This window comes from Eschrichtius robustus, chromosome 5, assembly GCF_028021215.1.
Source record: "Eschrichtius robustus isolate mEscRob2 chromosome 5, mEscRob2.pri, whole genome shotgun sequence".
In the NCBI taxonomy this organism is placed as follows: domain Eukaryota; kingdom Metazoa; phylum Chordata; class Mammalia; order Artiodactyla; family Eschrichtiidae; genus Eschrichtius; species Eschrichtius robustus.
Window position 1 is genome coordinate 10401186 of NC_090828.1, and position 24259 is coordinate 10425444.

The window sequence follows — 24259 nt, forward strand, 5'->3', positions numbered from 1 at the left end:
CTGGCTGGGTTCCCTCGGTTTGGCTGAAATTATATGATTAAAAAATGAAGAGAGAAGAAAAGAGAACATAAAAGAGAATGAAAATAAAATGAGGTAGAAGATAACACTTCATTTTCTGAAATTTCTAGAGCAATATTTTAAGGTTGAAAATAAAAAAAAATAAAATGGAAGGAATTGCTAAATTTTCAATAGAAGTTAACAAAAAAATAGAGACAATTTTTGCCATCCAAATTAATGTAATTTTATTCATGGTCCACCGAGAGTTGAGAACCTTCTATTAGTGAGCGTGCAAGAAATAGTTCCATGATGGGCTGGCTTGGACAGTCCCACTCCAGTCTCCTCTTGCTCCATGTGCAATGGAAAACTTGACTGACATATCTCAGCATAGTAGAATGAATGGGCTGTTAGGTCATTGACTGCTGGGCCTATAATTCCAGGTGGTGACAGAAGTACCAAAATTACCTCCTGGCAAGGCTGTACAGAAGAACTGTAAAACTTTGTGAGTAAGGTGAGCATTGATAACAGTCTTTTGAACTATCTGGTAAAGTGTGATTATTTGATTGATTGCAGAAGCACAAGCCCAGCTCATTTATGTGCGGGCTCTGCTGTTGAATCTTGAGCCCGTTTCGTTGGCCTTCAATAAGGACTGGAAAATACATCTAAGAAAGAAGATAAAAACTCATTTTCAAATCTTTTCATTCCTTGGAGGAACACAATCTTTTCTCATTCATATCAATTCTTTCATCTGAGGATCATGAAGTGTGACCTCAAATGTTTTCCAGATGCCTAATGGAATGTGTGTTGGAGGAAAAGAACTTTATTTTGTTTGCTGCACAAATTCGGCTCTGTTACTTATATTGCAGAAGGAGACAAACAAATGGGATCTGAGAGTATCTTTTCTACTGTATATCACTTTATATGAAAAATAAAACTAGAAGATATACAGTAACATTAGTCAAAGTGAAAATGTTATCCAGGAAAAAAAAACTTTTATTTTTAATTCTCTCTCTTTGGCTATTTTTAATCCTAAGCATGAACCCTCAAGACCCTTTTTGAAGTTCTTCAGCTAATTAGCTTATTTCTGATTCAATAATAAAATTATATTTTTGTCCCCCTCCCAACCCCACCCAAAGACTTTAGTATTACTACTGATTTATTTCGTAGCCATGGTATCTAAAACACTTTGCTTCTTAAAGTATTAAAGATCTATATCCTACTTACTTCTGAAAGGGCTAAAGGTAGCTAGTAACCTTTATTAGTGTAACCAGGCCACGGTAATTTTTCTCCTTGCCTATGACATGGAATTCTATCTGTCTCCATGAATACAAATTATCTCACTTCTTGCTTATGCAGCTGATGAGGAGATCATGAAATTCAAAGGAAAATCACTCCCTAGTTCTTTGAACTGACATCACTAATTCCCTGTTTCTTTGCGACTTGGCAGTCGAAGTGTAATGTAATATCTTAAGGAGGAGAAATCCCAAACTTACACAAAGTTGACTTTCTGTACTGCCACGATATGACATGATGTCCCTGACTGTAAAACACTTTGAGTCATCTGGTCCCTTATTTACTTAGTAATTCCATTATCTAATATGATGGGTTGTCAGAAAGATAATTTATAGAGTTGTTGGAAACACATTGACTTCAAGTTCCCAAACTACTACATTTTTTGTGCTTCAGGTGCTGAATAAAATGAAAATAATAAATGTGAAAATGGTTCTGACCAACACATGTTGGTGTTTCCTCACTGATTTCCCCTCAAATGTTCTAGCCCAAGTGTTGTGAACTCATTTCTGCCTCTTCTGGGCCCTATTTTAGTGGTTATATTACAAGGAATTCTTCAAAATAGGGCTCCCGATTTAACAGCAGGAAACACCAGCAAGGTGAGGCAAGTAGAGAGAGTATGATGAGAAATGTTTTAATCCTGGACCTGGCTTTCACTAGAACCCAGTTAGGTCACTAGTGGTTATAACCAGCTTAGTTATTTGGTGGTAACACAAGGACAAGAGCATGGATAAGTTATCTAATGCTCACATTAATATCTTTCTAGTTCTTAAGGTGTCCCTGAGGATGATATCATAAGACAATGAGTTTAAAAATTCAGGAATAAGTATTACTACATTCTTCAGTAGAGTTTTAATTTCTTGAAAAAAGTGATTATTATCTTTTATTATTAATATTATTGCTGCTAGTTTTCCAGGAAAAGAAATACTAAGAAATGGACTTCAATGACTATGTCTGAAAGATCCATAGCTATTTTCACCACCATTACAATCAAAACAACAATAATATCGAAACAATAGCAATACTGATGATAGTTGCTATCACTGAGTACCCACTTGCATTAGGCTCTGTTCTGTATGTGGCATTATTTCTTTTTTATCCTGTTATGCAAACAATGGAATAAATGATCAGATAATTTGTGTGCATTGCCAATGACACACAATTAGTTAATGACCAAACAAGCATTTCAACCACGAGAATCTGGTCCACTAGGCTGTTTTCTTCATCCTCTTCTCCATCATGGCACCTTTTTTTGTAGTTTGTCAATGTATCAGCAGAAAAAACATTTTAACTAATGGTCAGGCCTCTCAGAAATCCTATTGAAAATAAAAGCAACAGTAACAATAGGGCATGCCACAGACACACACACACACACACACACAGAGTACCAACCTCAAGAAACTTCCATGGGCAGTCAGGGCTTAGGGAAAATGGAAAGTTATTTTCTCTCTAGAAAAACTTTGTACACTTAACCCCTCAAAATTAATTAAAGCAAGTAAAATAAAGAAAAAAATAGCACACTCCATTTAAAGACAGAGATAAGTTGTAAGAATCTGGATAAGAGAAGCAGATAGAAAGCTTAAATAATAGGATTTCAGATATTTGGGAGGGACCAGTTACTTCCCATTTCCTCTACAAGCAGAAGAATAAGAAACTTGGCTTAAAATATAGCATGGATGCAATTAAAAACTAATAATTAGCTGTGGAATTAAGACCTAGGGAAGGATGTTGATGATGCTTATGGAGTCACCAGTTCTCTTAGCCTTAAAAAAATAGAGAGCTCATTATTTCCTGGAAATAATTCTTTAATACTTGAGAAATAGTGCACCTCAGTGTTTAAGAGTCAGGGTTCTATAATCTGACCAGCCTAGTTTACCTCTTGGCTTTACCATATTTATGAGCTGTGTGAATTAGAACAAGTTACTTAAACTTTTTAAACCTCATTTTCTATGTGTAGACGAGATATATTATCCATAACAAAAGTGTGGATCATGCTTTTAGCACAGTGTTTGGTACCTGCCTAGTATATCTTAGCTGTTATTGCTGCCGTTGTATTTAGACATGGTCTGGCTTGAAAATAGGCTTGTGGGTTCCATTGCATTTCCATACCCCTTCAGGCAAAAAAAAAAAAAAAAAAAAAAGCCATGTAATGGACATCTGTCTTTTTTTGGCTGCCCAGAATTTAAATACTTTTTATATTTGGCAGGAATCACAAGATTGGTACAAGTCACAGGGAGGCAGATAAGCCTTCTCCCAACTTCTTGGTGTTGGAATGGAGATATGTGACCTTGGTTGGCTGATTAAATGCTCCAGATTGGGTTTTGAATATGGAAGAGTGGTGAATGAGAACAGAGGTAACTAGAGATTATTTTCTGGAGCTGTGGTATGATTGACAGTATAGTGGACTCCCGTTTGTGCCTGGGGAATGTGAAATATGTTGTGACAGTAGCCAGTCTCCAGTGGTAATGGCACCTACAGTAGAATCCTAAATACACTATTTTTACGGTGGAGTCTTGGCCATTCCTAGTTTCCTTAGGCTCTTGTCTCTATCCCAAGCTTGGGTCTCTAGTCATTCTAATTAGTCCATGATGTATCTATCAGCTATATCCATAATAATTTTGCATGACAATTCCCCACCCCAAAAATGCTCAGTGACATTTAACATGAATATTTGTTTCAAACTCCTATGAATGCCGGTTGATAGGAGGTTGACCCTTCTAGGCTGTACTTAAGGGGGCTTGACTCCAAGCTGTGCTTAAGTGCAGGTCTGCTCCACATTTTCCTCATCTTCCCTTGACTAGCAGCTACTGGAAGAATGTCCTTCTGATGGTGAGAGGCAAGAATGCCGAAGAGCAGGCCCAACTGAGCAAGCATTTTGCAAGTATATCTGCTAACATTTCATTGGTCAGTGTAAGTCATGTGGTTAAGCCCAACATCTGTGGGGTGGAAAAATATACACTCCCTCTTGTGGTAGGAACTGCCAAGTCACAGAGAGTGGATACTGCAAAGGCTAAGGCTGTGTATACAGGGAAGGGTGAAGAATTGAGGACATTAAAGCAATTGACCACATAGGGGTTCCTCAATATTCTTTCAGCCAAAGTCTTTTGTTTAAACTAGTGCTTATTTCTATTTTTTGAAACAGAGAAAAAAAAGTATATATATATATATATATATATATATATATATATGCACAAACATAAGTGAAGATTTATAGTGCAGAGTTTATTAAGGAAGTGAATTTTGTTTCTTTATAGAGTTTAGGGAAATCTCAGATTATTATCTGGCTTTCATAGAGCTGAAAGCAATGGAAATCTAGAGTCTTCTAGTATTAAAGGATAGGGATCTGTCAGCCTATGATATATGATTGCAACATGATTTATTAAATCATTGCCTGGTTTGAACTGGAACTGAGTACCCATTGAAGGCCACTAAGTGACCGCTGCTGTAGACTAGTATCAAGACATGCATTATCCAAAGAATGCAGGGTGGGGTGTTCACACTAACAGCACTGGATACGTTTAAAAAGAACCATAAACTCAAATTATTATATTCTTGTCTCAAGGCACAAACTCAAAACCGGGAACTTTCTATGACTGCTAAAATAATCTGTTTTATATATTTCAACGCTATGAAAGTATGTAGACTTTCAGACACAAATACATAGCATCTGACAACTAGAAGCACAGTGGAAAAGGCACTCATACCTTCTGATCAGCACTCATACATTCTAACTGTCCTGAAAAGTTCCATTTTCAATGGGAGAAAGATGCTGAGGGAAACCCCATAATGCAAGACTTGAAAGCTGCATGGGTGGTAATTGCAACCATGTGTCCATTCAACTTTCCAGCTTGACCAGTGGGGAAGATTGATTGGTCTTGCAGAGCCCATTAGTAATTGTAAGTTTAATCAGGGGATGACACCAATTAAAGCTGCTGCTCTGTATGTGGTCTTCTTATTAGAACAAATCAGTAGAGCCCTTGGGACCTGGCATATAGCTATTGATATTTTGTGTGTGTGTGCTGATAAAGAGCAGCTTCTCGAGACAAGAGTGTGAATGACTACCTTTTCCTGGGGTTATATAAATCATTCAGCATTGTCCCAGGTAAACATCTTGACCACCAGAAATGTGTTTTGAGTCAATGGGAATATGGAATGGGTATTGAAGGATGGAAAGTTTTATAACCAACTGTGGCCTTATGATAATTACAGATATGAGGACTAAAACGTCAACTTACATTTCCTTCTTTATAAAATAAAACAGGATGTATTCTTTGTTCTTCCCTCTTTGTGTCAAATATATATTAATACACTTAACTAATTTCCCTTTGATTTTGACCCCTTCTCCCTTATTAATGCCAAATATACTTTTGAATAATGTTATTATTTTGTTCATAGGGCATGATATCATCATGGAATTGCCTCATACATGGAAGAGAAATGGGTCTCACCTCAGAATTAGAAAAGGATGCTGGATTTTGAGCAGGATGCATGATCTTCATCTTGGAAAGAAGGTGAGTATGTTTGCAGCTATATGAATATTAGCTAAATTTTAGTGGGAGACTTCTTTTTAAGCATAAGAATTAGGAAAAGGATTTGTAGGACTATCCCATGTGCAAAGGTAGACTGTGGTGGACATTGTCATTTTTGTCTGCCCAGCATCTAAACTTTGAATCATAGAAGAATGATTTAAAAGCTGAGGATATTCAGGGAGCATTTGTGGTTGGCTGCCACAGACTCAAGCATTCAGAAGAGAGGAATGATGTCCGCAGCCTGTGGTAGGATTTTGGACATGTCCTGTATCTCTTGGTCCCTGACTATTTTCCAAGCTTGGTTTTGAACATTTCTATTCATTTTGTGAACTACCCAATATAATTCCAATAAATTCAGTGTCTGATTAAATTAAAATATTGTATATAATGCAAGCTAAGCTATTGTAGTGAAGAATCTCACAAATACGTTGTCTGTCACGTACGAGTTGAGATGAATGTAACTCAGAACTATCAGGCAACTCATCTCCCCAGCCTCTTGCAGGGAATTAGAGTCTGTCTTGATGTTCACGCCTCTAGGGTGTTGTTCTAGTCTTAGTATTTGAAGCTGGATTACTGGCACCACATCCACACCCCACCCTGTGGAAAGGGGAGGAGAGTAGTGGAGGGCAAGTGATATTTTTTTTTAAAAGGAAGGATGTAGAAGTAACAGAGATAATTTTTTCTTGCATTTGATCTTTGAAAATTTAGTCACATGACCACTCAGCTAAAAGGGAGGGTAGGAAACAAAATCTTTAGCTGGGATGCTTTGTGCCTTAATACTATTTGGGAAAGGGAACACTTGCATTGGTAAAATGAGAAAGGAAAAATGCATCCTACGGGATAGTTACAATGCTGGGAAACATGTGGATGGAATCAGTTTCTGTTGTTTACAACTGAAAACCCCTAAATAATACAATCACCTTATAGTTGTGTTAACTTTAAGTTAACCCTCTCTGTAAATATTTGAAACTAGGAATCTGTTTTTGTAGTGAGATGTGATCAATGTTCTCTAGAGCCTCCTTTAACCCTGGTGAGTCTGTCCCCAGTACACTTAAAAGATGATTCTGCTTACAAAAATTTATTTTTTTTCACAATACAACTGTGTAAAAAAGGATTTCCAGCTCATAGAAGATTACTAAATATTAGAATAAATTATGAAAAGAGAGACCAGACTCACCTGCATGAAGGGTTATTTAAAAAATATGTATTCATAAGATATCGTTTATATGTGGAAATTTTAAAAAGATACAAATGAACTTACATGCAAAACAGAAATAGACCCACAGACATAGAAAACAAATTTATTGTTACCAAAGGGGAGAGGGGGGTAGGGATAAATTAGGAATTTGGGATTAACATATACACACTACTATATATAAAATAGATGATCAACTAGGACCTACTGTATAGCACAGGGAACTCTACTCAGTATTTTGTAATAACCTATAAGGGAAAAGAATCTGAAAAAAATAGGTATATATGTATGTATACCTGAATCACTTTGCTGTATACCTGAAATTAATACAACATGGTAAGTCAACCACACTTCAATAAAAAAATTGATAAAATAAAAAAATAAATAAAACAAGATGTATTCTTTGTTCTTCCCTCTTTGTGTCAGTTTGCTCAGGCACACAGGTACATACACATATCATGCCTATTTCTAAAAGGATTTTAAGTGGCTTAAATTTAAAAAGTGCAAGTAAAATTAAAGCAAAAACTACTAACGCAAGAAGAGTAAAAAGAAGAGATAAAATTAATGAAAGAGTGGGAACAGAGGTGGGATGGGAAATCATTAATCAGAATAAAGAAAGCTACTGTAAATGAGCAGAGTCACAGGAATCTTCCTAACTTCTAATCAAAGAGAGATGCTTACGTGCTCAAATGGGTGTGCATGCGTGTGTGTGTGTTTTCTGAAACTATAGTACTGGACTAGATAAGTCATAAAAAAGTCAACCAATCACTGCAGACACCTTAAAAATTTACTCAGATTATTAAAAATGAGCAACCTGGGAGAGTACAAGTGTAGTATAGCAATGAAAAATTTAAAAGGTACCAATTAAACATTTACCTATGATGTTTACTTGAAAAGCTTTTCATTTTGATTTGACATGCTCACCTGTAAATTTAACCTGGTCTGTTGTCAGTCAAACCACCTCCCTTACTCACTGTTGTAGTAGAATCACTGAAGACCTTCCAAGGAGCCTGGAGAATTAGAAATTGCCTGTGTGTGTGGTGTTGGTGAGGGTCTGTGTGTGTACACACATGGACTTACTCTGATGCATTAGTTGGCTATAGAAAGGATATCCAAATCATCAGATTATTTAAGAAATTATGAGAAGGGCAAGAGAAAAATGACCATATTTTCATCCTAGTGATAATTTGTTATGTTTAAGTCATTTTTACATTTAGTTCCATAAATGGGTTTCTACTGGTCCTATTCCACCTTTGATAGGAAGGTACAGTTTGCCAGATGGGGCAGCCCAATTGCAACTCTGAACCAAGCTTTGTGTTTCCCTGATCCCATTTTAATACGAAGTTATGAGTGTTGCAGCCTCAGCTTCTGTTCCTCTCCACTCTGTAATGTGTTTCTTTCACTCACAAGTGGAAGGGTTTGTTTTTTTTTTTTAATTTTTAAAATTTATTTATTTATGGCTGTGTTGGGTCTTCGTTTCTGTGCGAGGGCTTTCTCCAGTTGTGGCGAGCGGCGGCCACTCTTCATCGCGGTGCGCGGGCCTCTCACTATCGCGGCCTCTCTTGTTGCAGAGCACAGGCTCCAGACGCGCAGGCTCAGTAGTTGTGGCTCACGGGCCCAGTTGCTCCGCGGCATGTGGGATCTTCCCAGACCAGGGCTCGAACCCGGGTTCCCTGCATTGGCAGGCAGACCCTCAACCACTGCACCACCAGGGAAGCCCGTGGAAGGGTTTTGAAAGAAAGGAACAGCAAGTTCTTGGTGAATACAGCTTGGCCTTAGACAACATACATGTGCCCACAGGGAAAGTCTTACTAAGAAGTTTTTTAACTGGAGCAAGGTCTTAATTTTTTATTGTGATTTTGTCATTTTGTGGCTGAGAAAACTGGTTTAAGAAGAATGTATGCCTGATATGTCATGGAATTGGGTTATCAAAAAAGAAGACAAAGGCACAGAAGCATGAATACATTTATCTTTCTTTGGATGACTAATAAAGTGAAAACACCATTCAAGAGTAGCTAGATTGTTCATTGTTAAAGTTTTCAGTTGAGTCCTTAACATTTTTGCAAGAATAGCCAAGAGATTGTTACTTTTAGGAAAAGTTCATTTGGTGTTTTCATTTAAAAGACAGGGGTAGAGTGATATGAAGACCTTAGAATTTTAGACTTCTAGAACTTGTCATCTGAAGATTCTCACATGTTCTCAACATTTAACTTCACTGAATTTGTAAATTTGTTTAAGGACAGGTTTTATAGCCAATTTCATCAGTGAACATTCTCAAGAAAGGGGAGTTAAAATATTTCATGTGATCTCTGGTGATTTTTTATTGGATATTCTATTATCTATTACCTAGTCAACTCTCTAAATTATAATACTAATTTTTAAAGGCAAGGATTCTCTTCCCACATCCTCCCTAAAAAGGATTGTGTATATGGTGGCCATATATCTGCAAATAGAAACTAAATAAGCTTTCAGACTCTGCTAGAGTACTTGAAATCTGAAGTATTTGAATCTGAAGTCTGTCTGGAATATTGCAAGTTCCTTCTTTAATGAATTTATGCCATAGGAGTAAATAGTACCATGTTGATTCCTGAAGCTGAAATAGATCAATTCTATGAGCAAGAACATTAGTTTTTGGTTTGAATAACTTTGCAAAGAGGTGTTTTTTTTTTTAACATCTTTATTGGAGTATAATTGCTTTACAATGTTGTATTAGTTTCTGCTGTATAACAAAGTGAATCAGCTATATGTATACATATATCTCCATATCCCCTTCCTCTTGCGTCTCCCTCCCACCCTCCCTATCCCACCCCTCTAGGTGGTCACAAAGCACCCAGCTGATGTCCCTGTGCTATGCAGCTGCTTCCCACTAGCTATCTATTTTACATTTGGTAGTGTATATATGTCAATGCTTCTCTCTCACTTCATCCCAGCTTACCCTTCCCTCTCTCTGTGTCCTCAAGTCCGTTCTCTACGTCTGAGTCTTTATTCTTGTCCTGTCCCTAGGTTCATCAGAACATTTTCTTTTTTTTAGATTCCATATATATGTGTTAGCATACGGTATTTGTTTTTCTCTTTCTGACTTACTTCACTCTGTATGACAGACTCTAGGCCCATCCACCTCACTACAAATAACTCAGTTTCGTTTCTTTTTATGGCTGAGTAACATTCCATTGTATATATGTGCCATATCTTCTTTATCCATTCATCTGTCGATGGACACTTAGGTTGCTTCCATGTCCTGGCTATTGTAAATAGAGCTGCAATGAACATTGTGGTACATGACTCCTTTTGAATTATGGTTTTTCTCAGGGTATATGCCCAGTAGTGGGATTGCTGGGTCATATGGTAGTTCTGTTTTTAGTTTTTTAAGGAACCTCCATACTGTTCTCCATAGTGGCTGTATCAATTTACATTCCCACAAACAGTGCAGGAGGGTTCCCTTTTCTCCACACCCTCTCCAGCATTTATTGTTTGTAGATTTTTTGATGATGGCTATTCTGACCAGTGTGAGGTGATACTTCATTGTAGTTTTGATTTGCATTCTCTAATGATTAGTGATGTTGAGTATCCTTTCATGTGTTTGTTGGCAATCTGTATATCTTGCAAAGAAATTTTTTAAATCATGGTTATACAGTGATTGCTCCCTCTCAGCTTGCCTTCCATATTCTACACTGCTCCCTTCCTGTCTCTCTCTACGTCACCTCCCTTTTCCCTCCCCTACTTTTTATTTTCCCTCCCTCTTTCCTTTTCTTCTTTCTTTACCTCCTGATCCCCTATCCACCTCTCTCTCTCTCTCTCCCTCTCTCTCTTTTTTTCTCCATGGTTAATGGTAAGAAATTTGAAATAAAACTCAGTCAAGTAAGTTGAGGAACAGAGCAATTCATGTCCTGATAGACTCCTATAACTCACATTTCCTGTGAAAACAAGATTTTGTTTCATCTTAATGAAGCAATATGTTGAAGAGTCAGATTTTTCTTTCAATAGGAAATAATATTGCACATCTAACGTTGCTTTTGTAAAATAAATAACAGGTGAGATGACTATCTTTTGAGTGACTTAAAATATGTAGTGGCAAAGGCCAATTTGATCGTATTTATGAGCAGAACTTTCAAAACATTTGCTAATAGAGAAACTCAGATTAGAACTCTAGACCCTATAGCCAAGCTTGCAAGTAACAGGAAGTAAGTTATTAATAGTCAGTAGTGGATGGTAGTCCTACAAAATCTTATGAGAATGACCCGTATGGTTCATTAAAAAGAATTTGCTATCTCCAGTCAAACAAACAGAAAGAGTATACAAAGGTATTCTTTTCCATGAGATTTGGTTAGAAATTATGAAGTAGAGTCAGGCTTAAACTAGGTCATATAAATCTGTAAGCATCCTAAAATAGCAGTGAATTTTTCCACTATAAGTTTGCCTTTCAGGAACGATAGCATTGTCCTCTCTTTCTACCATTGCTCAGCTAAGCATAAAATGACATTCTTAAAAAACAAAACCTTCTTAATGAGCATAGAGAAGGCCCCACTTGGAGAGTCTCATAATGATATTCAGTTTGGATTTCTGAATGCTTTTTTCTTTTTAAAGATTTTTTTGATGTGGACCATTTTTAAAGTCTTTATTGAATTTGTTACAACATTGCTTCTGTTTTATGTTTTGGTTTTTTGGCTGCGGGGCATGTGGGATCTCAACTTCCTGACCAGGGATTGAACCCATACTCCTTGCAGTGGAAGGTGAAGTCTTAACCACTGGACCTCCAGGAAAATCCCAACTGCTTTCTTTTTTATTTTAACAATTGGAATTCCCTACCTGCTCTGTTCTTTCTGGAAAAATCTATTTGGAAGTGCTGTAATTAAAATCAATGCCATGATTATTTGTAATGTAGGGTTTTTGTTGCTGTTCAAGAAGCATCCCTGTTTCATGACTTGATGCACACACCTGCTAAATTATTGACGTAAACATAAACAGTGCTGGGGTTGGGAAGTGGAAGGGTGGGGTCTTACCAACAGAGCTGGCTGGACTGACTACAGGGCCTGAAATCCAACGTGGGGTTGGTAACCACAGTTATGAAATCACTATATAGATTCTGTTTTGAAAGATTTTAGAAAATTATGTATATGGAAGATGAAGTGTTTATATAGTCATTCAAAACATTGTATCTTATTGAAATTAAAGTTATTCAGTGAATAATGGTTTGGTATTTGGAGGGGAGGTAACACTGCTGACAAATTAAAGCCTTTGTTGATTCTGCAGAAAGTACTTCCAGAGACTAATAGGATGTCTTTGTTTTGTATATAAGGCAATTTTTTTTTTTTACATTTTTAAATAAAAATTACTTCAGCAGGTAACATTTTAAAAAATAAACTTTTTTTTTAGAATGGTGTTAAATTTACAGAAAAAAATGAGAATGTATCATATTCCCTGCACCTACTGTCCCTATTAGTGTATTAAATTAGTACGGTATGTTTCTCACAATGAATGGACCAAAATTGATGCATTATTATTAACTCATCTATACTTTATTCAGATTTCCTTAGTTTTTATGCAACATCATTTTTCAGTTCTGGGATCCCATTCAGGAGACCACATTACATTTAGTCATCGTGTCTTCTTAGACATCTCTTGGCTGTGAGTTATTCAGACTTTCCTTGAGTTTGATGACTTTTGTAGTTTTGAGGAGTCCTGGTCAGGTATTTTGACTCAATTGGGATTTGTCTGACATCATTCTCATGATTAGCCTGAAGCTATGGGGCTTTGGGGAGGGTCAGGTTGCTTCACTGTAAAGTCCCTCTTTTATTTTCCTTCTTTCCATACAGGCTTCTTTGGAAGGAAGTCACCAGTTGCTAGGCAAAGCCCACACCAGAGTGGGGAGTTATGCTTGCCTCCATGATGGCATAGTATCTAGAGAAATTATGTGAAATTCTTCTGTATGGGAGATTCACCTCTTCTCCCTCATTTATTTATTTATGCAACATTTATTTATATCTGTATGGACTTCTGGAATTTTGTTTTACGCTTTGGGTTATAGCCCAATACTAAGCAGTTGGTATTTTCAAAAAATTTTTCAATTATATAGTGTGATTTTTTTGTTCGTAGTTATACAATGATATTTCAAAGGTACTTTGGGGGCTCAAAACAGTTTCCTAAGTCAATATGTGAATTTCACATCATAAAGTTGTTGATGGTGCAGAGTATTGTTTATATACTAACTAGATTTTTCCACACCTGTATACTATAGTTTACTTATTGGTAGTATTGAGATTACACAAAAGTTAGAGTGTCAAACATGAATTTAATGTTTACTTTAAAAGCACATTTGTGGACATTAAAATATTTGGGGACAAGGGCATCGCATTTCAATTTGTAAAGATCTTTTATATCTCTACTATGACGTTAAGAATGTTTTGTATGATGCCAAGCAATAGCTTAAGAAACTAAGTTTAATGAACATCAAATAAACAGTCTGCATTAAACGTAAAAAGAGAAAAAACCCTAAACTGTTATCATCTGGGACTGTTGCACTAAACTCAAGATTATCGACAGTTCAAACAAAAAAACTCTCTTGCTTTTTAAAATAAGTGTAATCTCATAATCTCATATTCTATGAGTATAAATAATTCTAATAATTAACTGCAAATCTCAGAAGAAAGTGAGCCATGCCAAGGAAGGACTGAGTATAAATCCTTGTCCTACTAAACCAGATAGATCGTCTCTCAAGAAGAATATTCAGGGCACTAACTGGTTACATGGATCCTCCTAAGATCCATAAGTGGTCCAGGAATTCCTTATCAAAACTGATTGGTCTAAGTCATTTGCCATACTAAGCTGGGAGCCATGGCGAGGGAAGAGCTTAGGTTTCTCTCTCTGGACCTGTGAGGGATAGATCCTAATTTCTTTGACCTCTCAGTCTAGGTATTTATCCTCTTATCCTCCCTCAAAGGATCCACTTGCACTAGGATAGAAATTCCATGAAGGCGGGGATGGAGGGTACCACTTAGTGAGCTAAACACTCAGTAAAATTGTTTGATTAAAGGAATGGATTAATGAATGTATGGATGCAGTACGACCCAATACATGTTTTCTTATTAAATTTATAATGCCACCACAAACAATACACACACACACACACATACATCTGTAACTTCTGTAACTTTCCCTTAGAAAATCAAAACTAACATAGGACAGTGAGAAAAATAAAAACCTTACAATTTCTCAGATTTTATCAGATAAGATAATGAAGAAGTGTAGTTTGGTAATGCTGCTTCTCAAAAAACTGTTCCACTTTTTGTGTTGGTCTAGTCAACTAAAGTGTTGAGATCTGTGGGTCAACAGAAGAAAGTATTCGTAGCACCACAGGAAAAAAACGTCAACTTGTTAGCTCTGCAAGCAGAGGTTACGAACAGGAATAAATGCACTTTTATAACTCGACCAACTCTTCTAGGTCACAGTGCACATGCTTTTGTGATTCACAAGACTTGACTTAGCAGTTCTGAGTAGGAAAATTGTTCGAAGCAATTGTCAAGCACTGGTCCCTGTTACTTCTAAAGCAGAGGATATTTTTATCAAGTCACAAGTACTTTATACAAGTAAACCAGATGCCAGTGTAAAATTTTCCTGGGTTCAAGAATATCCAAGTCAACTGATGAAGACAACAGACATATTTTCATATTAAGCTTTCATAAATAGCTCAGATTCAGCCTGTCTGAAAACATACTATCTGTAGTAATTCCTGAAAAAGATTTTCCAAAGAGGTGAACTTGTTCACCAAATGATTAGAAACTTAGAAAAGAAGTTGTAGCAATAGGGACCTGGTAGTGATTGTTAAAATCAGCTTCATATGTGTTTATATATTTGTAGGGGTATAATAGTTTAAAATGTTGTTAAGGTGATTATTTTTAACTTATCATTACGGAAAATTTCGGGTATATATAAAAAAAGAGAAAATAGCATAATGAACTCCCATATACCCATCACTCAGCTTCAACAATTATCAACCCAAGTCCAGTATGTTTTTTTCTGTATTCCAACCCACTCTCCCCAACACCAGATGATTTAGAAACAAATCCAAGACAATATACTTTTATTAATAAGTATTTCAATATGCATATCTAAAAAGATAAGGACTTCTAAGCCAAACATAAATGCAATAGCATAATCCCACCAAAAATGTAATTCATTAACTTTATCTAAAATTCAAGCCATGTTCACATTTGAGAGGAATCTTTTATTTTTCATTTTACAATGAGATTATATAAACCCAAGTCAGAAGTACCAAACACATTAAAGTTATTTTATTTGAGACTGGATGTTGAAAACGTATTGTTATATGTAATATATACATATAATATGTATACCAAGAGGAATTCACTTTCTAATTATTTTTGCAGAAGATAAATGAAAACAAAACATAACTTTATTACAAGGGTAGAATAAAAAAGAACTGTATGAAATCAAAAACATTAATGCGGACATAGGAAATAGTGAGCATTCCTGTCTGATGATTTTTCCTTCTATTTGTGAAATAAGAGAAGGGATAATCTGCTAAGAATGAGTGGAGATGTGATAGAGGAGAGTAGAGGAGTTTCAAAATGGTCTTAAGTAGATATCTGGTGGAAAATGGGAAATGGGCTCTCACTACATTCTCTAATACAGATTTTCCTAATTTCTCTTAGAATATCCCTGGTTGGAAAATTAAAAGAGCAACTTTCAAAAGTCTTAGACTACAGAAAGAAGTGACACTCATTATAAGGAAGAAAAACTCTTGAAAACTTCATCTTATGGTGCAGTCTGGTTCCATGTCATGGAACAAATATAATATTCTTGATCTAAAACTTCAAATATATTAATAGATGAAGGAAAATGAAAGTGTACTAAACTATTGATCTCACATAAAGAGAACCAAAAGTGAACTTTTCATTTTGGTCTTTGATATTTAGATAAATGTAAGTTAAGGAGCGCTTATGAAAAATTTAAAGGGAACTCTTCAAATTATTATTAGCATAGAGACCCTCACAAACATTGTTTAATTTAAACAAAACGACTAGCAAGAAAAACACCAAAAAAATTCATATGTTAAAAGACAGAAAAAAATATATCCGTGAGCAATTAAAGGAAAAGAGGAAAGCTTAGCACTAAATGATTATAAAAACAAAAGTGAATTGATTAAATCCCCCAATTAAAAGTCAAATGCTCTCAGATCAAAGTACGGCAATTAAATGCTATTTACAAGAGACAACTTTATAACAAAGGCTAAAAAGTTAAGTGTGAAAAATGAGGAAAGCTGTATCAGAAAAATGTAATAGTAGAGTATTACAGTATTAATATTAGGAATGCAGTAAATATAATAAAAATCAATGGGAAATTTTCATTACACTAATTTTTCAAAAGTTTCTCTTATAATTTTAACTAATTCATTTTAAAATGAGTATATAACTACTAAGAAACTTTTTCACAAAAACATTACTGTGATAAAAATTTTTTCAAAATCAAGATGAAATGGACTGAAATACAATACCTACAAGAGATTTTATCATTGCAATCTCAGTTGTTGAAGTAAATAAAATATAAATGAGTTTATATCAGGTTTGAATAATATACTTTATCAGATTGGTATCATAAACACAGATACACATCACTTTTTTCAGCATCCACACAGTATTCACAAAATTTGATTATATGTTAAACCAAAAGATTTGATTATATATTAAACCATTATTATATATAATAACTTATAAATAGCTGCAATTGTATAAAATTTACTTTCGTATCAAAAAGGCCTTAGAAAAAGGTTTACAAGAACCATGACACAAGTATATCCAATGACGTATGCTCAAAAAACCTCAAATCTAAAGTCAAAGAAGAAATAAAAAACTGTGATTTTTTATTGTATTACTTACTACTGTAACACAAATTACCCCCCAAACTTAGAGACTTAAAACAATAAACATTTATTATTTCACAGTTTCTGTGGGTCAGAATTCAGAAGCAGCTTACCTGGATGGTTCTGACTGAAGGTGTCTCATGAGCAGTCAAGATGGGAACCAAGGTTGCTGTCATCTGAGGCTTGACTAGACGCGGGAGATCTACTTTCAAGATGGCACATTCACATGGCTGTTGGCAGGAGGCCTTAGTTCCTTGCCGCATGGGCTTCTCCATAGGGCTGCTTGCAACATGGCAGCTCAGGGGGAGTGAACTAAGAGAGAGGGACAAGCTTTTATGACCTATCTCAGAAGTTACCCCCTGTCCTTTCCACCTTACTCTACTCATTCTAAGTGACTCACTGAGAACAGCCCACACCTAACAGGAGGCAAATGAGGCTCCACTTTTTGAAGAGAGTGTCCCATAGTGAACATATTTTAAAGCACCACACTAAACTGATTTAAATATAATGATTATAATCACATAACATCAATATTTGTGGAATGTAGTTGATGCTTTGTTATTTAATCAGAAAGAATGAAGAAGAATGAAGGAAGAAAGAATGTTTTCAATTCAAGAGGCTAAGAAAAGCAGCTGTAACACATTCCTAGGGAGAAAAAAACAGCATTACTGTAGATCAAAGCAGAAATTAGTGAAGTATATAAATAAACAAAAGACAAGAAATATTGAAATATGTGAACTATTTTAAGTCCCAGTGGTCTGAAAAATCCAATAAAGTGGGATAATAAATGAGAGGTAAAATGAGTAACCACAGACACATTGTATTATAAATTTGAAAGGAGATATAACCAGAAATGTAAAGGTTCTTTTTTTAATTATGAAAGAATATTATATAAAATTTATGTTAATGCATGTTTAAATTTCAGTTAAATAGGCAATTTATTGAAAATACAAATTTGTAAAATTGCTTCAAGAAGAATTTTTAAAATCTGAATTGACATGTAACTATGAAATACATTGAAACTCGTTATAAAAAAGTAGTGTTCTCCCCTCCTTCAATTTTTCTGGGTCCAGAAAGTTTTACTTTGAGTTCTTTCAGATAGTCAGTGAGTTGATTACTCTCATGCCATTTAAACTTTCCAACATAGGAAATCTGAGAAATTTTCAAATTAATTCTAAGAAATAAATAGGACTCAGGTATCCAAAATGACAAGACTGGAAGGAAGTTAATTAATCTGTAGATCAGTTTTAATTATAAACACACATACGATATCCTGAGTGATACCAGAGGTATAGTGGTATAAAAGTGGTGGAAAAACAATATAAATTCGTTGGACCTTTAAAATCAATTCAATAATTTACTACTTATAAGAGGTATATCAAAAACAAAAAGACACTGGAAGGTTAAAGTAAAAGACTGGACAAGTATAAACTAGGTGAATGTAAAAAAACTGCACAAATAACAACAAATAAAATAATTTAACCTAATAGCATTAAAGTTAGACAAGTATAGTTAATTATTAGAAAAATATTTAATAGAAAAATTGGGGAGTCATTTTCTATTGATCAAAGGAAAACACAATAAAGAAAGGATAGTCTTGAATATTTAGAACTGAATACATGGCTTCACAATGTGTAGATTTAGGAGCAAATGATGGTACAATATTCGTAACAGTTGGGGAAGCAATTCAGCGATTATATTCTGAGAATCTTTGAAATGTTCATCCATTCTTGTCCACTTATTCTACTACTCAGAAAATCTATCTTAAGAAAAATAATCCTAAGTAAGAGGAGAAAAAAAATATGTCTACACATAGTATAATGATCAAAAGCATGGACTCAGGGCCAGATTGCCTTGGTTAGAAACCTTGTTCTGCTATAGTATCTGGGTGAATGCTCTGTGCTTCAGTTTCTTCATCTGTAAAATGGGGATAAAAGCACCCATTTCACAAGGTCCCCTCCCTTGGATTGAATTAATATGTAAAGTGCATCTCACATACTGATCAGTATGCAGTTGACCCTTGAACAACAAACTTAGGGGTGAGGAGTGATGACTCACCACGCAGTTGAAAATTCACACGTAACTTCACAGTTGGCCCTCTGTGGATTCAGCCAGCCGTGGATTGTGGAGTACTATAGTACGTATTTAGCGAAAAAAATTTACGTATAAGTGGACCCATGCAGTTCTAACTCATGCTGCTCAAGGGTTAACTGTATATGTGTTTGCTATTATTAAATATCAGTAGTGTTAATACTAATGAGAAAACAACAAGGAAAGAAAAAACTATTCAATATGATATGAGGGAAATTAAGCACATCTATTAAAGGCATGCTGTGCAGCTATTAAAAATTGTGGCTAGGAAGACAACATTAAAAATACTAATGGTATAATGTTAAGTAAAAAGCGAAAACACAAATGATAATGTATGTTACACGACTAACATTATATATACTAGATTTTCTATGCATATGAAAAAATGGAAGTTTATACCAATGCTAATTATTGAATATTGAAATAGGTTATTTATTTACCCATTACTTTTATTCACTTTTTTATTTTCTAAATTTATCTTTCTTGAATTAAAAACCCCAGGCATTTCTTTTTTAAAATTAGACGTTCAGACTGAATGCTTCATAATCTTTCTCATTAAACTTAAAAAAGGACAAGATGATCCAAGTGATTGGAAGAAAATTCAGATCAGGATTCAGGGTTAGTGAAATCATTATTTCTTTTTGGGTGGTTAGACCAGCATTGGAACTGCAACTGCAGAATCAGCTTGGCAGGACCGTCATAATTTCCGGCAAATATGTGTTTACTTGCTCTATTTATTTTTTGTTACATTGTTATAATTGAATTCCTCATACTTGCAGCTTTTAGCTGCCTCAGTTTTGAAATGCAGTTACTTTTTGACTTTTATTCCCACATGTTTGCTTTAGTCTGCTAAGGAAAGGGTTTTAATTGGCTACACTGGAAGCTGATGGCCTCGTTGTATTGTTCCATCTTTCCTTATATCTATGTTCAACCCCACCCACTGTTCAGATACAAAAACATCCACACTTTGGGTGTTTCTGAGACACAAGTTCTGTTCTGATCTGTGTTGGGAGTAATACTGGTTGAAATGCACATCTATTTAGCTTTGGTCATTTCCATGGAGGGCGGGCCTGTGCAGGGACAGATAGCTTTTCATGAGCATGTCATGTGGGTTCCTGGCAGCTCAGCTGAACAGTATTGGCCAAATTTGGATCCAGGGACTGTTCTGTGTCTTTTTTCACTTCAGGTAGAGTGTCACCTTCCCCTTTGTCGGCCAGTGCAAACAGAACTTTTTGTATTCGGCAGGCAGAACTCCAGCTGACCTCAGCATGTCTCCTTGAGATGAACCCTTGTAACCAGAAGAAAATGGGTTCAGCGAGTAGTGGGCACACGACTTTGCATTAAATGGTGTTTCAGATTTTTCTCGAGGTGTGCTTCAATTTGGGCCCCGCAATTCCAGTGATGTGGCTCATCTCCCACTTTATCGATCACAGGCAATTCTGAGTATCTTATAACTCTTCTTTAAAAACTGGCTGTGAATTTAAACAGCTGCCGCACATGCAGGAGGGTGACAGTCAACTTGGCTTCCTGGGAAGAGTGTTGCCATTGTTTCCTGGAGAGGGTTAGAGAAGCATGTCTAATCTAATTGTCTCCCAGTAATAGAGTCACATTAAGACAGTCTTTTCGAATAGAATTCGTTCCGGTTTTTTAAAATATTGCCTTCTGAATAATCTAGAAAGGCTGGCTCACTCCTAGGGCTGTGTGGTCTGAAAAGCGAGCTGGTCCACCCCTCCCCTTCCCAATACTAATTCCTGCCTTTGCTTGCTCTCCTAGGTCCTCTGGGGATGGGTCAGAACAGTGCATTATGCAGATCAAATCCTATGGCCATTTGTTACCCAAGGCTAAAATTTCACCCCTTATTATATTTCTGATCCCAAAATATGTCTGGGCAACTGCAAGTCAACTTCTCTGAGATTGTCAAAGAGCTCGTGCAATAAGTATATTCCAATTTTAAAATGGCAATATTAGATGCCTCAAATGTCAGAATAAGTCCTCTTCTCTTGTTAATTTCCTATGGAAACCTTAAATCACCTTGCAAGTTAGAGTAAAAAATAATAACAATAATAATAATTGAAGTCTAAAATGAGGGTAAAAGGACAAAATCTTAGTTTTTAGCTTCTCCACGATGTTTATCAGCCTAAGCCAGTGAGCAGCCAGGCTCCATGACCTGTGAACTTAAGCTGAATTGGGAGAACTTTCTCAGCAGGAGGTAAACCTAGATACTCTGCACTTACCTTATTTAGCAGGAAATTACACAAATGTACTGACAGGGCACATTAGAAATGTTGTTACCTTCTTGCAAAGCTCAGAAATTTGCAACGGCGGAAGCACCATTCACAAGGTTTAATTTGAATTTCTTTGTTTTCTTTGTCGAAAGTCTCTTAATTTTTATTTCTCAGCTCTCAGAGACTAGATGGAGTGAAGGCTTGATCCAGTGGCCTAATGTCCATACATCCTTGTGAAGGCATATTATTTTGCCAGGGGTGCTGTAACAAAGTACCACAAACTGGGTATTTAACAGAAATCTATTGCCTCACAGTTCTGGAGGCTACAAGTCCAAAATCAAAATGTTGGCTAGGTTGGTTCCTCCTGAGGGCTATGAAGGAAGGATCTGTTCCAGGCCTCTGTCCTCTGCTTCTAAATGGTCGTCTTCATGTTCACATGGTGTTCTCTGCTTATGTATTTTTCTGTCTAAATTTATTCTTTTTATAAGGCCAGTCTTAGGGCCCTTCCTAATGACTTCATTTTAATTGATTACCTGTATAAAGACCCTATCTCCAGGTAAGGTCACATTATGAGGTACTGGGGGTTAGAACTTCAGTATAAAAAATTCGGGGGAACACAATATAACCCATTAGTGAGCATGGTAAGTCCTAGTCTTCTCTTTCTATGACATAAGAGAGGCCTGTGAAACCTGCCTCCCAGGGAAGGTTCCCCTCACCCTCATCTGTGTTTCAGCTAGGGATGGCTATTTCCTGATTCCTGAGTTCAAATCGCTCTTAATATTTCCAAAATTCAGAGCCAAGTGGGCAGTGCTCCCCAAGTCTTGCTGCTGTTCTGTCTCCACACCTCTTGGGCAGGAGTGGGAGGTGTCTTGATTGATTTCCTGATGCTCATTCCCTACATCTTCAGAATGATCCAGATGAATAGTAACAGTTTAACCTGCTGATTAGGTAGCCTTCTCCCTTCTTCAACACAGATGTTGTTTGCTGGAATGAATACCTTTTTTTCCTTACATGCTTCTTTTGATTTGGAGTGTTTCCCAACTCCTGAACCTGTGGAGAAGGCACATGAATCTGAGATTGGTCTTGTCATAATTCCGACCTTGACTCTAAAAGCAGAATGGAATTTGGGATTCCTAGGCCTAGAGTTAAAGGTTTGATCTTGATTCTCACTAATGCTTCGTAGATCATAGAGTACTTGGTGGCCTTCCCTTTTGAAAATGGCATGTATTTTTCTGTTCATTAATGTCTGAAAGGCTCGTATATGGAAAAACGCTCTTCCCTATAATGGATCTTTGCCTTAGCTATATTGTCTTAAGAAAAGCTTAAGAAAAGGCTTGCATATTTTTATGTCAGGCTATAGCCCTATTTATTGCAAAGGCCACCTTCCTTGTCAACATCTGGCTTGGCCCCTGCGGCCTGAGCCTCTACTGAAGTGCTTGGATTTGCCCAAAACAGGTAAGGTCTTAAAGCCACCTGCTTTAGACTTAACATGCATAGCCCTTACTCTATCAAGACAGCTACTTGCCTGTGAACAGAATCACCATCCAACTGCAGTGATCTGCCAAGGTGAGAATTCCAAGTGACACACAACTAAACTTCAACAGTCTATCAGGTCTCAAGAGTAAAAAGTCAATTGCAAACTCAGGTTACCTCCAACTTAATGGTCCAATATGAGTAGCTCAACCTGCAAAGTCAAAACATTCCATTCATGCATTACATACTGAAGTTCAAGGAACAAAGCCATGTGTCTCAAATTCATCTACATCTCTCTATGTGCTATTTTGACCCACAGATTCCATTCCTTCTTCTGAAAGTTTCTGGCCCTCCACAAAAAAGCTGGAGCTTGAGAGGGGCCCAATGAATAGCACCCCTCTTCCTTATCCAAGTTCTGAACCAACTGGGAAATAAGGCAGATGGTTGACCAAAATACTATCTTAATTTACAATAATGCTGATTTTGGAGATTGCGGCATATGTCTGGGGGGAAATGAGCTTTGTCAAACTGAACCACAGAATTTCCAGATTTACCCACCAGTCGCAGGAGGGCTGGACCATCATAGGTATCCCCATGCAGTGGGACTGTCACAGTAACACAGCATGGTGGAACAGACCAGAAGCCACACTTCCTGGGTACAGTGGCTCTGGAGAGCAAAGGGGAAGGAAGTGGGAGGGCTCTACATGTCCCGTTCCTCTCTGGACCTCATCAGTAAGAACTTTCCTCTCCCGGGGAAGGAAGTGGGAGTGCTCTACATGTCCCGTTCCTCTCTGGACCTCATCAGTAAGAACTTTCCTCTCCCGGGGAAGGAGGGAGGTGGGAATTCACAGTGACAGAGCCTCTCTGCGTGGAAGGAGACGTCAGGCCTTGGGAAAAAGAGATCCTGGCGATTACCTGTCAACTGTAAAAAGATGCACAACGTAAAAGCTGAGAATTATGTTTTATTCGGCCGGATTTCTGAGGACCTCAAGCCCAGGAGGCAGCCTCTCAGATAGCTCTGAGGGTCTGCTCTGAAGAGGTAAGGGAGGAGCCAGGATATATAGGAGTTTTGTAACAAAGACCAAATAGTTGGAGCATCAAAAGATCAGTGATAGTTAAAGCAAACCAGATAACTCAAGTTAATAAATTTAGCACTTTTCTATGTCCGGGAAGATGCAAGAATCTGAGCTCATTGAAATCATTCCTTTGATATGCACTGCAGCTATCTAAGGCCATATCCTATGCTTTCCCATCCTGAGTCTCCCCAGGGTGCACCGTTGCAGGTGGCTGCAGGGGCTGAGGGCTTGGCAGTGGGCAGCCTGTTTGTCTCCATCCTGAGTTCCCTCAGGGCTCACTGTTGGGGGCAGCAGCAGTGGCTGAGAGCTTGATGACCGCATCGGATCATCGCTTGTTTGCTGATATGGCAGGCAACATTTTTCATTCACACACCCCACACTTAGCCTTCACCAACAGCGAAACAAATAAACAACAACAAAAAATCTTTTTGCCCTGCACTTTATACTAGCTATTTTCATCTTCCATTTTTGTGCTTTTTGTTTTTTTTGGGATCTCAGGACTCTTG

General features: G+C 36.8%; 1 long non-coding RNA gene across 2 annotated transcripts; it reads right to left on the bottom strand.

Annotated features, from left to right (window-relative positions):
• Positions 1-216: 216 nt before the first annotated feature.
• On the bottom strand, positions 217-17348 carry LOC137765071 (uncharacterized). 2 transcript variants are annotated; one of them, XR_011074121.1, is made up of 3 exons: positions 17289-17348; positions 17002-17200; positions 217-659 (listed from the first exon to the last, which is right to left on the bottom strand). It is a non-coding gene; the product is annotated as an uncharacterized lncRNA (long non-coding RNA). The 2 variants fall into 2 exon arrangements; XR_011074120.1 differs by lacking the exon at positions 17289-17348 and having other exon boundaries at positions 17002-17274.
• Between the last annotated feature and the right edge of the window lie 6911 nt (positions 17349-24259).